Raw genomic sequence first — 11,664 nt, 5'->3', positions numbered from 1 at the left:
CTAGGTTCACACTGTCGATCAGATCAACTCGATGATTCCGATAGTCCAAATTTCCACGACCAAGCGTGACCAAATTCTTGATCGGGCCTTTTTACGACTCCTACCCGACTTCTACCCGACTGCTATATCCGACTGTACTCAACCTTAACCCGATCATTCACGACTCCTTATCGACTCTATCACGACTCAAACCAGACTACTTATTGAATACATATTCGATGATTCCGACGAATTCACGATCTCTACACGATCTTTACACCACTAGCTAGACCAAATCAACTATACTCGATCTCAACAAGATCTCGGCCAGACCGGATCGACTTGATCGTATATGGTTCGTAGGGATAGTCGGCTATTAGTCGGGTTTGTATAATTTCAGTATAAAAACATCTGATTTTTTTATATCACCCACTGCAGCTGAAGGAGCATAAAAGTGTTACCCTTGTCCGTCCTTAAATATGTATTCGTACGTCCCATCAATTAGTTTCCGCTCTCAAACACAGATCAAGTGCGAATTTTCGTGGTGTCACTTTTATCGTTCTTGAGTAATGACTCTTTATAACGTTATATTTAAACTGGGTCATTATTTGTGTCAAATGGACACGTTCTCCGTTTATTTGGTTAAATTCAGTAGTTCACAGAAGGTCTGAGTAAAATTATACATGTAATAAAATTAACGGTACCAATTTTCTTGCACCAGATGCGCATTTCGACAATACAATATATCTACATTGAAATAAATCAGTTGGATTCATTGTTTAGCAAGATGGTTAGAGCTCAGATAGACAAGGTTAATAGCTGTGACGGAGCTTGAAGAGAGCGTAAAAAAACGAAGAAATTTTGCAGTTTGAAAAATGACCGGAAACACACTACCTTAATTGAATACACACAGGTATTCCACTACACTAACCCACTAGACTCTACCATACTAGCATATTACACTATGTATATATACTAAGGTAATCACACACCTGAAACTTACAAACAAACCAACAACTTTGGGTACATACACACAGGAAACACGATAAAATATTATAATGTAAACACATTTTATGTTAAGCTAGGTTCACACTGTCGATCAGATCAACTCGATGATTCCGATAGTCCAAATTTCCACGACCAAGCGTGACCAAATTCTTGATCGGGCCTTTTTACGACTCCTACCCGACTTCTGCCCGACTGCTATATCCGACTGTACTCAACCTTAACCCGATCATTCACGACTCCTTATCGACTCTATCACGACTCAAACCAGACTACTTATTGAATACATATTCGATGATTCCGACGAATTCACGATTTCTACACGATCTTTACACCACTAGCTAGACCAAATCAACTATACTCGATCTCAACAAGATCTCGGCCAGACCGGATCGACTTGATCGTATATGGTTCGTAGGGATAGTCGGCTATTAGTCGGGTTTGTATAATTTCAGTATAAAAAAACATCTGATTTTTTTATATCACCCACTGCAGCTGAAGGAGCATAAAAGTGTTACCCTTGTCCGTCCTTAAATATGTATTCGTACGTCCCATCAATTAGTTTCCGCTCTCAAACACAGATCAAGTGCGAATTTTCGTGGTGTCACTTTTATCGTTCTTGAGTAATGACTCTTTATAACGTTATATTTAAACTGGGTCATTATTTGTGTCAAATGGACACGTTCTCCGTTTATTTGGTTAAATTCAGTAGTTCACAGAAGGTCTGAGTAAAATTATACATGTAATAAAATTAACGGTACCAATTTTCTTGCACCAGATGCGCATTTCGACAATACAATATATCTACATTGAAATAAATCAGTTGGATTCATTGTTTAGCAAGATGGTTAGAGCTCAGATAGACAAGGTTAATAGCTGTGGCGGAGCTTGAAGAGAGCGTAAAAAAACGAAGAATTTTTGCAGTTTGAAAAATGACCGGAAACACACTACCTTAATTGAATACACACAGGTATTCCACTACACTAACCCACTAGACTCTACCATACTAGCAGATTACACTATGTATATATACTAAGGTAATCACACACCTAAAATTTACAAACAAACCAACAACTTTGGGTACATACACACAGGAAACACGATAAAATATTATAACGTAAACACATTTTATGTTAAGCTAGGTTCACACTGCCGATCAGATCAACTCGATGATTCCGATAGTCCAAATTTCCACGACCAAGCGTGACCAAATTCTTGATCGGGCCTTTTTACGACTCCTACCCGACTTCTACCCGACTGCTATATCCGACTGTACTCAACCTTAACCCGATCATTCACGACTCCTTATCGACTCTATCACGACTCAAACCAGACTACTTATTGAATACATATTCGATGATTCCGACGAACTCACGATCTCTACACGATCTTTACACCACTAGCTAGACCAAATCAACTATACTCGATCTCAACAAGATCTCGGCCAGACCAGATCGACTTGATCGTATATGGTTCGTAGGGATAGTCGGCTATTAGTCGGGTTTGTATAATTTCAGTATAAAAACATCTGATTTTTTTATATCACCCACTGCAGCTGAAGGAGCATAAAAGTGTTACCCTTGTCCGTCCTTAAATATGTATTCGTACGTCCCATCAATTAGTTTCCGCTCTCAAACACAGATCAAGTGCGAATTTTCGTGGTGTCACTTTTATCGTTCTTGAGTAATGACTCTTTATAACGTTATATTTAAACTGGGTCATTATTTGTGTCAAATGGACACGTTCTCCGTTTATTTGGTTAAATTCAGTAGTTCACAGAAGGTCTGAGTAAAATTATACATGTAATAAAATTAACGGTACCAATTTTCTTGCACCAGATGCGCATTTCGACAATACAATATATCTACATTGAAATAAATCAGTTGGATTCATTGTTTAGCAAGATGGTTAGAGCTCAGATAGACAAGGTTAATAGCTGTGGCGGAGCTTGAAGAGAGCGTAAAAAAACGAAGAAATTTTGCAGTTTGAAAAATGACCGGAAACACACTACCTTAATTGAATACACACAGGTATTCCACTACACTAACCCACTAGACTCTACCATACTAGCAGATTACACTATGTATATATACTAAGGTAATCACACACCTGAAACTTACAAACAAACCAACAACTTTGGGTACATACACACAGGAAACACGATAAAATATTATAACGTAAACACATTTTATGTTAAGCTAGGTTCACACTGCCGATCAGATCAACTCGATGATTCCGATAGTCCAAATTTCCACGACCAAGCGTGACCAAATTCTTGATCGGGCCTTTTTACGACTCCTACCCGACTTCTACCCGACTGCTATATCCGACTGTACTCAACCTTAACCCGATCATTCACGACTCCTTAACCACTCTGTCACGACTCAAACCAGACTACTTATTGAATACATATTCGATGATTCCGACGAACTCACGATCTCTACACGATCTTTACACCACTAGCTAGACCAAATCAACTATACTCGATCTCAACAAGATCTCGGCCAGACCAGATCGACTTGATCGTATAGGGGTCGTAAGGATAGTCGGCTATTGGTCGGGTTTGTACAATTTCAGTATAAAAAACATCTGATTTTTTTTTATATCACCCGCTGCAGCGGAAGGAGGCATAAAAGTGTTACCCTTGTCCGTCCTTAAATATGTATTCGTACGTCCCATCAATTAGTTTCCGCTCTCAAACACAGATCAAGTGCGAATTTTCGTGGTGTCACTTTTACCGTTCTTGAGTAATGACTCTTTATAACGTTATATGTAAGCTGGGTCATTATCTGTGTCAAATGGACACGTTCTCCGTTTATTTGGCTAGATTCAGTAGTTCACAGAAGGTCTGAGTAAAATTATACATGTAAAATATCTACATGGAAATAAATCAGTTGGATTTATTGTTTAGCAAGATTGTTAGCGCTCAGATAGACAAGGTTAATAGCTGTGGCGGAGCTTGAAGAGAGCGTAAAAAAACGAAGAAATTTTGCAGTTTGAAAAATGACCGGAAACACACTACCTTAATTGAATACACACAGGTATTCCACAACACCAACCCACTAGACTCCACCATACTAGCAGATTACACTATGTATACATACTAAGGTAATCACACACCTGAAACTTACAAACAAACCAACAACTTTGGGTACATACACACAGGAAACACGAAAAATATTATAACGTAAACACATTTTATGTTAAGCTAGGTTATCACTGCCGATCAGATCAACTCGATGATTCCGATTGTCCAAATTCCACGACCAAGCGTAGCCAAATTCTTGATCGGGCCTTTTTACGACTCCTACCCGACTTCTACCCGACTGCTATATCCGCTGTACTCAACCTTAACCCGATCATTCACGACTCCTTAACGACTCTGTCACGACTCAAACCAGACTACTTATTGAATACATATTCGATGATTCCGACGAATTCACGTTCTCTACACGATCTTTACACCACTAGCTAGACCAAATCAACTATAATACTCGATCTCAACAAGATCTCGGCCAGACCAGATCGACTTGATCGTATAGGGGTCGTAAGGATAGTCGGCTATTGGTCGGGTTTGTACAATTTCAGTATAAAAACATCTGATTTTTTTATATCACCCGCTGCAGCGGAAGGAGGCATCAAAGTGTTACCATTGTCCGTCCTTAAATATATATGTATTCGTACGTCCCATCAATTAGTTTCCGCTCTCAAACACAGATCAAGTGCGAATTTTCGTGGTGTCTCTTTTACCGTTCTCGAGTAATGACTCTTTATAACGTTATATGTAAGCTGGGTAATTATCTGTGTCAAATGGACACGTTCTCCGTTTATTTGGTTAGATTCAGTAGTTCACAGAAGGTCTGAGTAAAATTATACATGTAAAACATCTACATGGAAATAAATCAGTTGGATTCATTGTTTAGCAAGATGGTTAGCGCTCAGATAGACAAGGTTAATAGCTGTGGCGGAGCTTGAAGAGAGCGGAAAAAAACGAAGAAATTTTGCAGTTTGAAAATTGACCGGAAACACACTACCTTTATTGATTTACACACAGGTATTCCACTACACTAACCCACTAGACTCCACCATATTAGAAGATTACACTATGTATATATACTAAGGTAATCACACACCTGAACCTTACAAACAAACCAACAACTTTGGGTACATACACACAGGAAACACGAAAAATATTATAACGTAAACACATTTTATGTTAAGCTAGGTTATCACTGCCGATCAGATCAACTCGATGATTCCGATAGTCCAAATTCCACGACCAAGCGTAGCCAAATTCTTGATCGGGCCTTTTTACGACTCCTACCCGACTTCTACCTGACTTCTACCCGACTGCTATATCCGACTGTACTCAACCTTAACTCGATCATTCACGACTCCTTAACGACTCTGTCACGACTCAAACTAGACTACTTATTGAATACATATTCGATGATTCCGACGAATTCACGTTCTCTACACGATCTTTACACCACTAGCTAGACCAAATCAACTATCATACTCGATCTCAACAAGATCTCGGCCAGACCAGATCGACTTGATCGTATAGGGGTCGTAAGGATAGTCGGCTATTCGTCGGGTTTGTACAATTTCAGTATAAAAACATCTGATTATTTTATATCACCCACTGCAGCGGAAGGAGGCATACAAGTGTTACCCTTGTCCGTCCTTAAATATGTATTCGTACGTCCCATCAATTAGTTTCCGCTCTCAAACACAGATCAAGTGCGAATTTTCGTGGTGTCACTTTTACCGTTCTTGAGTAATGACTCTTTATAACGTTATATGTAAGCTGGGTCATTATCTGTGTCAAATGGACACGTTCTCCGTTTATTTGGTTAGATGCAGTAGTTCACAGAAGGTCTGAGTAAAATTATACATGTAAAATATCTACATGGAAATAAATCAGTTGGATTCATTGTTTAGCAAAAAGGTTAGAGCTCAGATAGACAAGGTTAATAGCTGTGGCGGAGGTTGAAGAGAGCGTAAAAAAACGAAGAAATTTTGCAGTTTGAAAAATGACCGGAAACACACTACCTTAATTGAATACACACAGGTATTCCACTACACTAACCCACTAGACTCTACCATACTAGCAGATTACACTATGTATATATACTAAGGTTATCACACATCTGAAACTTACAAACAAACCAACAACTTTGGGTACATATACACAGGAAACACGAAAAATATTATAACGTAAACACATTTTATGTTAAGCTAGGTTCACACTGCCGATCAGATCAACTCGATGATTCCGATAGTCCAAATTTCCACGACCAAGTGTGACCAAATTCTTGATCGGGCCTTTTTACGACTCCTACCCGACTTCTATATCCGACTGTACTCAACCTTAACCCTATCATTCACGACTCCTTAACGACTCTATCACGACTCAAACTAGACTACTTGTTGAATACATATTCGATGATTCCGACGAATTCACGATCTCTACAAGATCTCTATACCACTAGCTAGACCAAATCAACTATACTCGATCTCAACAAGATCTCGGCCAGACCAGATCGACTTGATCGTATAGGGGTCGTAGGGATAGTCGGCTATTGATCGGGTTTGTACAATTTCAGTATAAAAACATCTGATTTTCTTTATATAACCCGCTGCAGCGGAAGGAGGCATCAAAGTGTTACCCTTGTCCGTCCTTAAATATATAGTCGTACGTCCCATCAATTAGTTTCCGCTCTCAAACACAGATCAAGTGCGAATTTTTGTGGTGTCACTTTTACCGTTCTTGAGTAATGACTCTTTATAACGTTATATGTAAGCTGGGTCATTATCTGTGTCAAATGGACACGTTCTCCGATTATTTGGTTCGATTCAGTAGTTCACAGAAGGTCTGAGTAAAATTATACATGTAAAATATCTACATGGAAATAAATCAGTTGGATTCATTGTTTAGCAAGATGGTTAGAGCTCAGATAGACAAGGTTAATAGCTGTGGCGTAGCTTGAAGAGAGCGTAAAAAAACGAAGAAATTTTGCAGTTTGAAAAATGACCGGAAACACACTACCTTAATTGAATACACACAGGTATTCCACTACACTAACCCACTAGACTCTACCATACTAGCAGATTACACTATGTATATATACTAAGGTAATCACACACCTGAAACTTACAAACAAACCAACAACTTTGGGTACATACACACAGGAAACACGATAAAATATTATAACGTAAACACATTTTATGTTAAGCTAGGTTCACACTGCCGATCAGATCAACTCGATGATTCCGATAGTCCAAATTTCCACGACCAAGCGTGACCAAATTCTTGATCGGCACTTTTTACGACTCCTACCTGACTTCTACCCGACTGCTATATCCGACTGTACTCAACCTTAACCCGATCATTCACGACTCCTTAACGACTCTGTCACGACTCAAACCAGACTACTTATTGAATACATATTCGATGATTCCGACGAACTCACGATCTCTACACGATCTTTACACCACTAGCTAGACCAAATCAACTATACTCGATCTCAACAAGATCTCGGCCAGACCAGATCGACTTGATCGTATAGGGGTCGTAAGGATAGTCGGCTATTGGTCGGGTTTGTACAATTTCAGTATAAAAAACATCTGATTTTTTTATATCACCCGCTGCAGCGGAAGGAGGCATACAAGTGTTACCCTTGTCCGTCCTTAAATATGTATTCGTACGTCCCATCAATTAGTTTCCGCTCTCAAACACAGATCAAGTGCGAATTTTCGTGGTGTCACTTTTACCGTTCTTGAGTAATGACTCTTTATAACGTTATATGTAAGCTGGGTCATTATCTGTAATTGAATACACACAGGTATTCCACTACACTAACCCACTAGACTCCACCATACTAGCAGATTACACTATGTATACATACTAAGGTAATCACACACCTGAAACTTACAAACAAACCAACAACTTTGGGTACATACACACAGGAAACACGAAAAATATTATAACGTAAACACATTTTATGTTAAGCTAGGTTATCACTGCCGATCAGATCAACTCGATGATTCCGATTGTCCAAATTCCACGACCAAGCGTAGCCAAATTCTTGATCGGGCCTTTTTACGACTCCTACCCGACTTCTACCCGACTGCTATATCCGCTGTACTCAACCTTAACCCGATCATTCACGACTCCTTAACGACTCTGTCACGACTCAAACCAGACTACTTATTGAATACATATTCGATGATTCCGACGAATTCACGTTCTCTACACGATCTTTACACCACTAGCTAGACCAAATCAACTATCATACTCGATCTCAACAAGATTTCGGCCAGACCAGATCGACTTGATCGTATAGGGGTCGTAGGGATAGTCGGCTATTCGTCGGGTTTGTACAATTTCAGTATAAAAACATCTGATTATTTTATATCACCCACTGCAGCGGAAGGAGGCATACAAGTGTTACCCTTGTCCGTCCTTAAATATGTATTCGTACGTCCCATCAATTAGTTTCCGCTCTCAAACACAGATCAAGTGCGAATTTTCGTGGTGTCACTTTTACCGTTCTTGAGTAATGACTCTTTATAACGTTATATGTAAGCTGGGTCATTATCTGTGTCAAATGGACACGTTCTCCGTTTATTTGGTTAGATTCAGTAGTTCACAGAAGGTCTGAGTAAAATTATACATGTAAAATATCTACATGGAAATAAATCAGTTGGATTCATTGTTTAGCAAAAAGGTTAGAGCTCAGATAGACAAGGTTAATAGCTGTGGCGGAGGTTGAAGAGAGCGTAAAAAAACGAAGAAATTTTGCAGTTTGAAAAATGACCGGAAACACACTACCTTAATTGAATACACACAGGTATTCCACTACACTAACCCACTAGACTCTACCATACTAGCAGATTACACTATGTATATATACTAAGGTTATCACACATCTGAACCTTACAAACAAACCAACAACTTTGGGTACATATACACAGTAAACACGAAAAATATTATAACGTAAACACATTTTATGTTAAGCTAGGTTCACACTGCCGATCAGATCAACTCGATGATTCCGATAGTCCAAATTTCCACGACCAAATGTGACCAAATTCTTGATCGGGCCTTTTTACGACTCCTACCCGACTTCTATATCCGACTGTACTCAACCTTAACCCTATCATTCACGACTCCTTAACGACTCTATCACGACTCAAACTAGACTACTTATTGAATACATATTCGATGATTCCGACGAATTCACGATCTCTACAAGATCTCTATACCACTAGCTAGACCAAATCAACTATACTCGATCTCAACAAGATCTCGGCCAGACCAGATCGACTTGATCGTATAGGGGTCGTAGGGATAGTCGGCTATTGGTCGGGTTTGTACAATTTCAGTATAAAAACATCTGATTTTTTTTATATAACCCGCTGCAGCGGAAGGAGGCATCAAAGTGTTACCCTTGTCCGTCCTTAAATATATAGTCGTACGTCCAATCAATTAGTTTCCGCTCTCAAACACAGATCAAGTGCGAATTTTTGTGGTGTCACTTTTACCGTTCTTGAGTAATGACTCTTTATAACGTTATATGTAAGCTGGGTCATTATCTGTGTCAAATGGACACGTTCTCCGATTATTTGGTTCGATTCAGTAGTTCACAGAAGGTCTGAGTAAAATTATACATGTAAAATATCTACATGGAAATAAATCAGTTGGATTCATTGTATAGCAAAAAGGTTAGAGCTCAGATAGACAAGGTTAATAGCTGTGGCGTAGCTTGAAGAGAGCGTAAAAAAAACGAAGAAATTTTGCAGTTTGAAAAATGACCGGAAACACACTACCTTAATTGAATACACACAGGTATTCCACTACACTAACCCACTAGACTCTACCATACTAGCAGATTACACTATGTATATATACTAAGGTAATCACACACCTGAAACTTACAAACAAACCAACAACTTTGGGTACATATACACAGGAAACACGAAAAATATTATAACGTAAACACATTTTATGTTAAGCTAGGTTCACACAGCCGATCAGATCAACTCGATGATTCCGATAGTCCAAATTTCCACGACCAAGCGTGACCAAATTCTTGATCGGCACTTTTTACGACTCCTACCCGACTTCTACCCGACTGCTATATCCGACTGTACTCAACCTTAACCCGATCATTCACGACTCCTTAACCACTCTGTCACGACTCAAACCAGACTACTTATTGAATACATATTCGATGATTCCGACGAACTCACGATCTCTACACGATCTTTACACCACTAGCTAGACCAAATCAACTATACTCGATCTCAACAAGTTCTCGGCCAGACCAGATCGACTTGATCGTATAGGGGTCGTAAGGATAGTCGGCTATTGGTCGGGTTTGTACAATTTCAGTATAAAAACATCTGATTTTTTTTATATCACCCGCTGCAGCGGAAGGAGGCATACTAGTGTTACCCTTGTCCGTCCTTAAATATGTATTCGTACGTCCCATCAATTAGTTTCCGCTCTCAAACACAGATCAAATGCGAATTTTCGTGGTGTCACTTTTACCGTTCTTGAGTAATGACTCTTTATAACGTTATATGTAAGCTGGGTCATTATCTGTAATTGAATACACACAGGTATTCCACTACACTAACCCACTAGACTCCACCATACTAGCAGATTACACTATGTATACATACTAAGGTAATCACACACCTGAAACTTACAAACAAACCAACAACTTTGGGTACATACACACAGGAAACACGAAAAATATTATAACGTAAACACATTTTATGTTAAGCTAGGTTATCACTGCCGATCAGATCAACTCGATGATTCCGATTGTCCAAATTCCACGACCAAGCGTAGCCAAATTCTTGATCGGGCCTTTTTACGACTCCTACCCGACTTCTACCCGACTGCTATATCCGCTGTACTCAACCTTAACCCGATCATTCACGACTCCTTAACGACTCTGTCACGACTCAAACCAGACTACTTATTGAATACATATTCGATGATTCCGACGAATTCACGTTCTCTACACGATCTTTACACCACTAGCTAGACCAAATCAACTATCATACTCGATCTCAACAAGATTTCGGCCAGACCAGATCGACTTGATCGTATAGGGGTCGTAGGGATAGTCGGCTATTCGTCGGGTTTGTACAATTTCAGTATAAAAAACATCTGATTATTTTATATCACCCACTGCAGCGGAAGGAGGCATACAAGTGTTACCCTTGTCCGTCCTTAAATATATAGTCGTACGTCCCATCAATTAGTTTCCGCTCTCAAACACAGATCAAGTGCGAATTTTCGTGGTGTCACTTTTACCGTTCTTGAGTAATGACTCTTTATAACGTTATATGTAAGCTGGGTCATTATCTGTGTCAAATGGACACGTTCTCCGTTTATTTGGTTAGATTCAGTAGTTCACAGAAGGTCTGAGTAAAATTATACATGTAAAATATCTACATGGAAATAAATCAGTTGGATTCATTGTTTAGCAAAAAGGTTAGAGCTCAGATAGACAAGGTTAATAGCTGTGGCGGAGGTTGAAGAGAGCGTAAAAAAACGAAGAAATTTTGCAGTTTGAAAAATGACCGGAAACACACTACCTTAATTGAATACACACAGGTATTCCACTACACTAACCCACTAGACTCTACCATACTAGC

The sequence above is a fragment of the Mytilus galloprovincialis genome, chromosome 1 (assembly GCF_965363235.1).
Source record: "Mytilus galloprovincialis chromosome 1, xbMytGall1.hap1.1, whole genome shotgun sequence".
Taxonomy (NCBI): domain Eukaryota; kingdom Metazoa; phylum Mollusca; class Bivalvia; order Mytilida; family Mytilidae; genus Mytilus; species Mytilus galloprovincialis.
The sequence above is the reverse complement of the archived record's forward strand: the minus strand, read 5'-3'. Positions refer to the sequence as shown.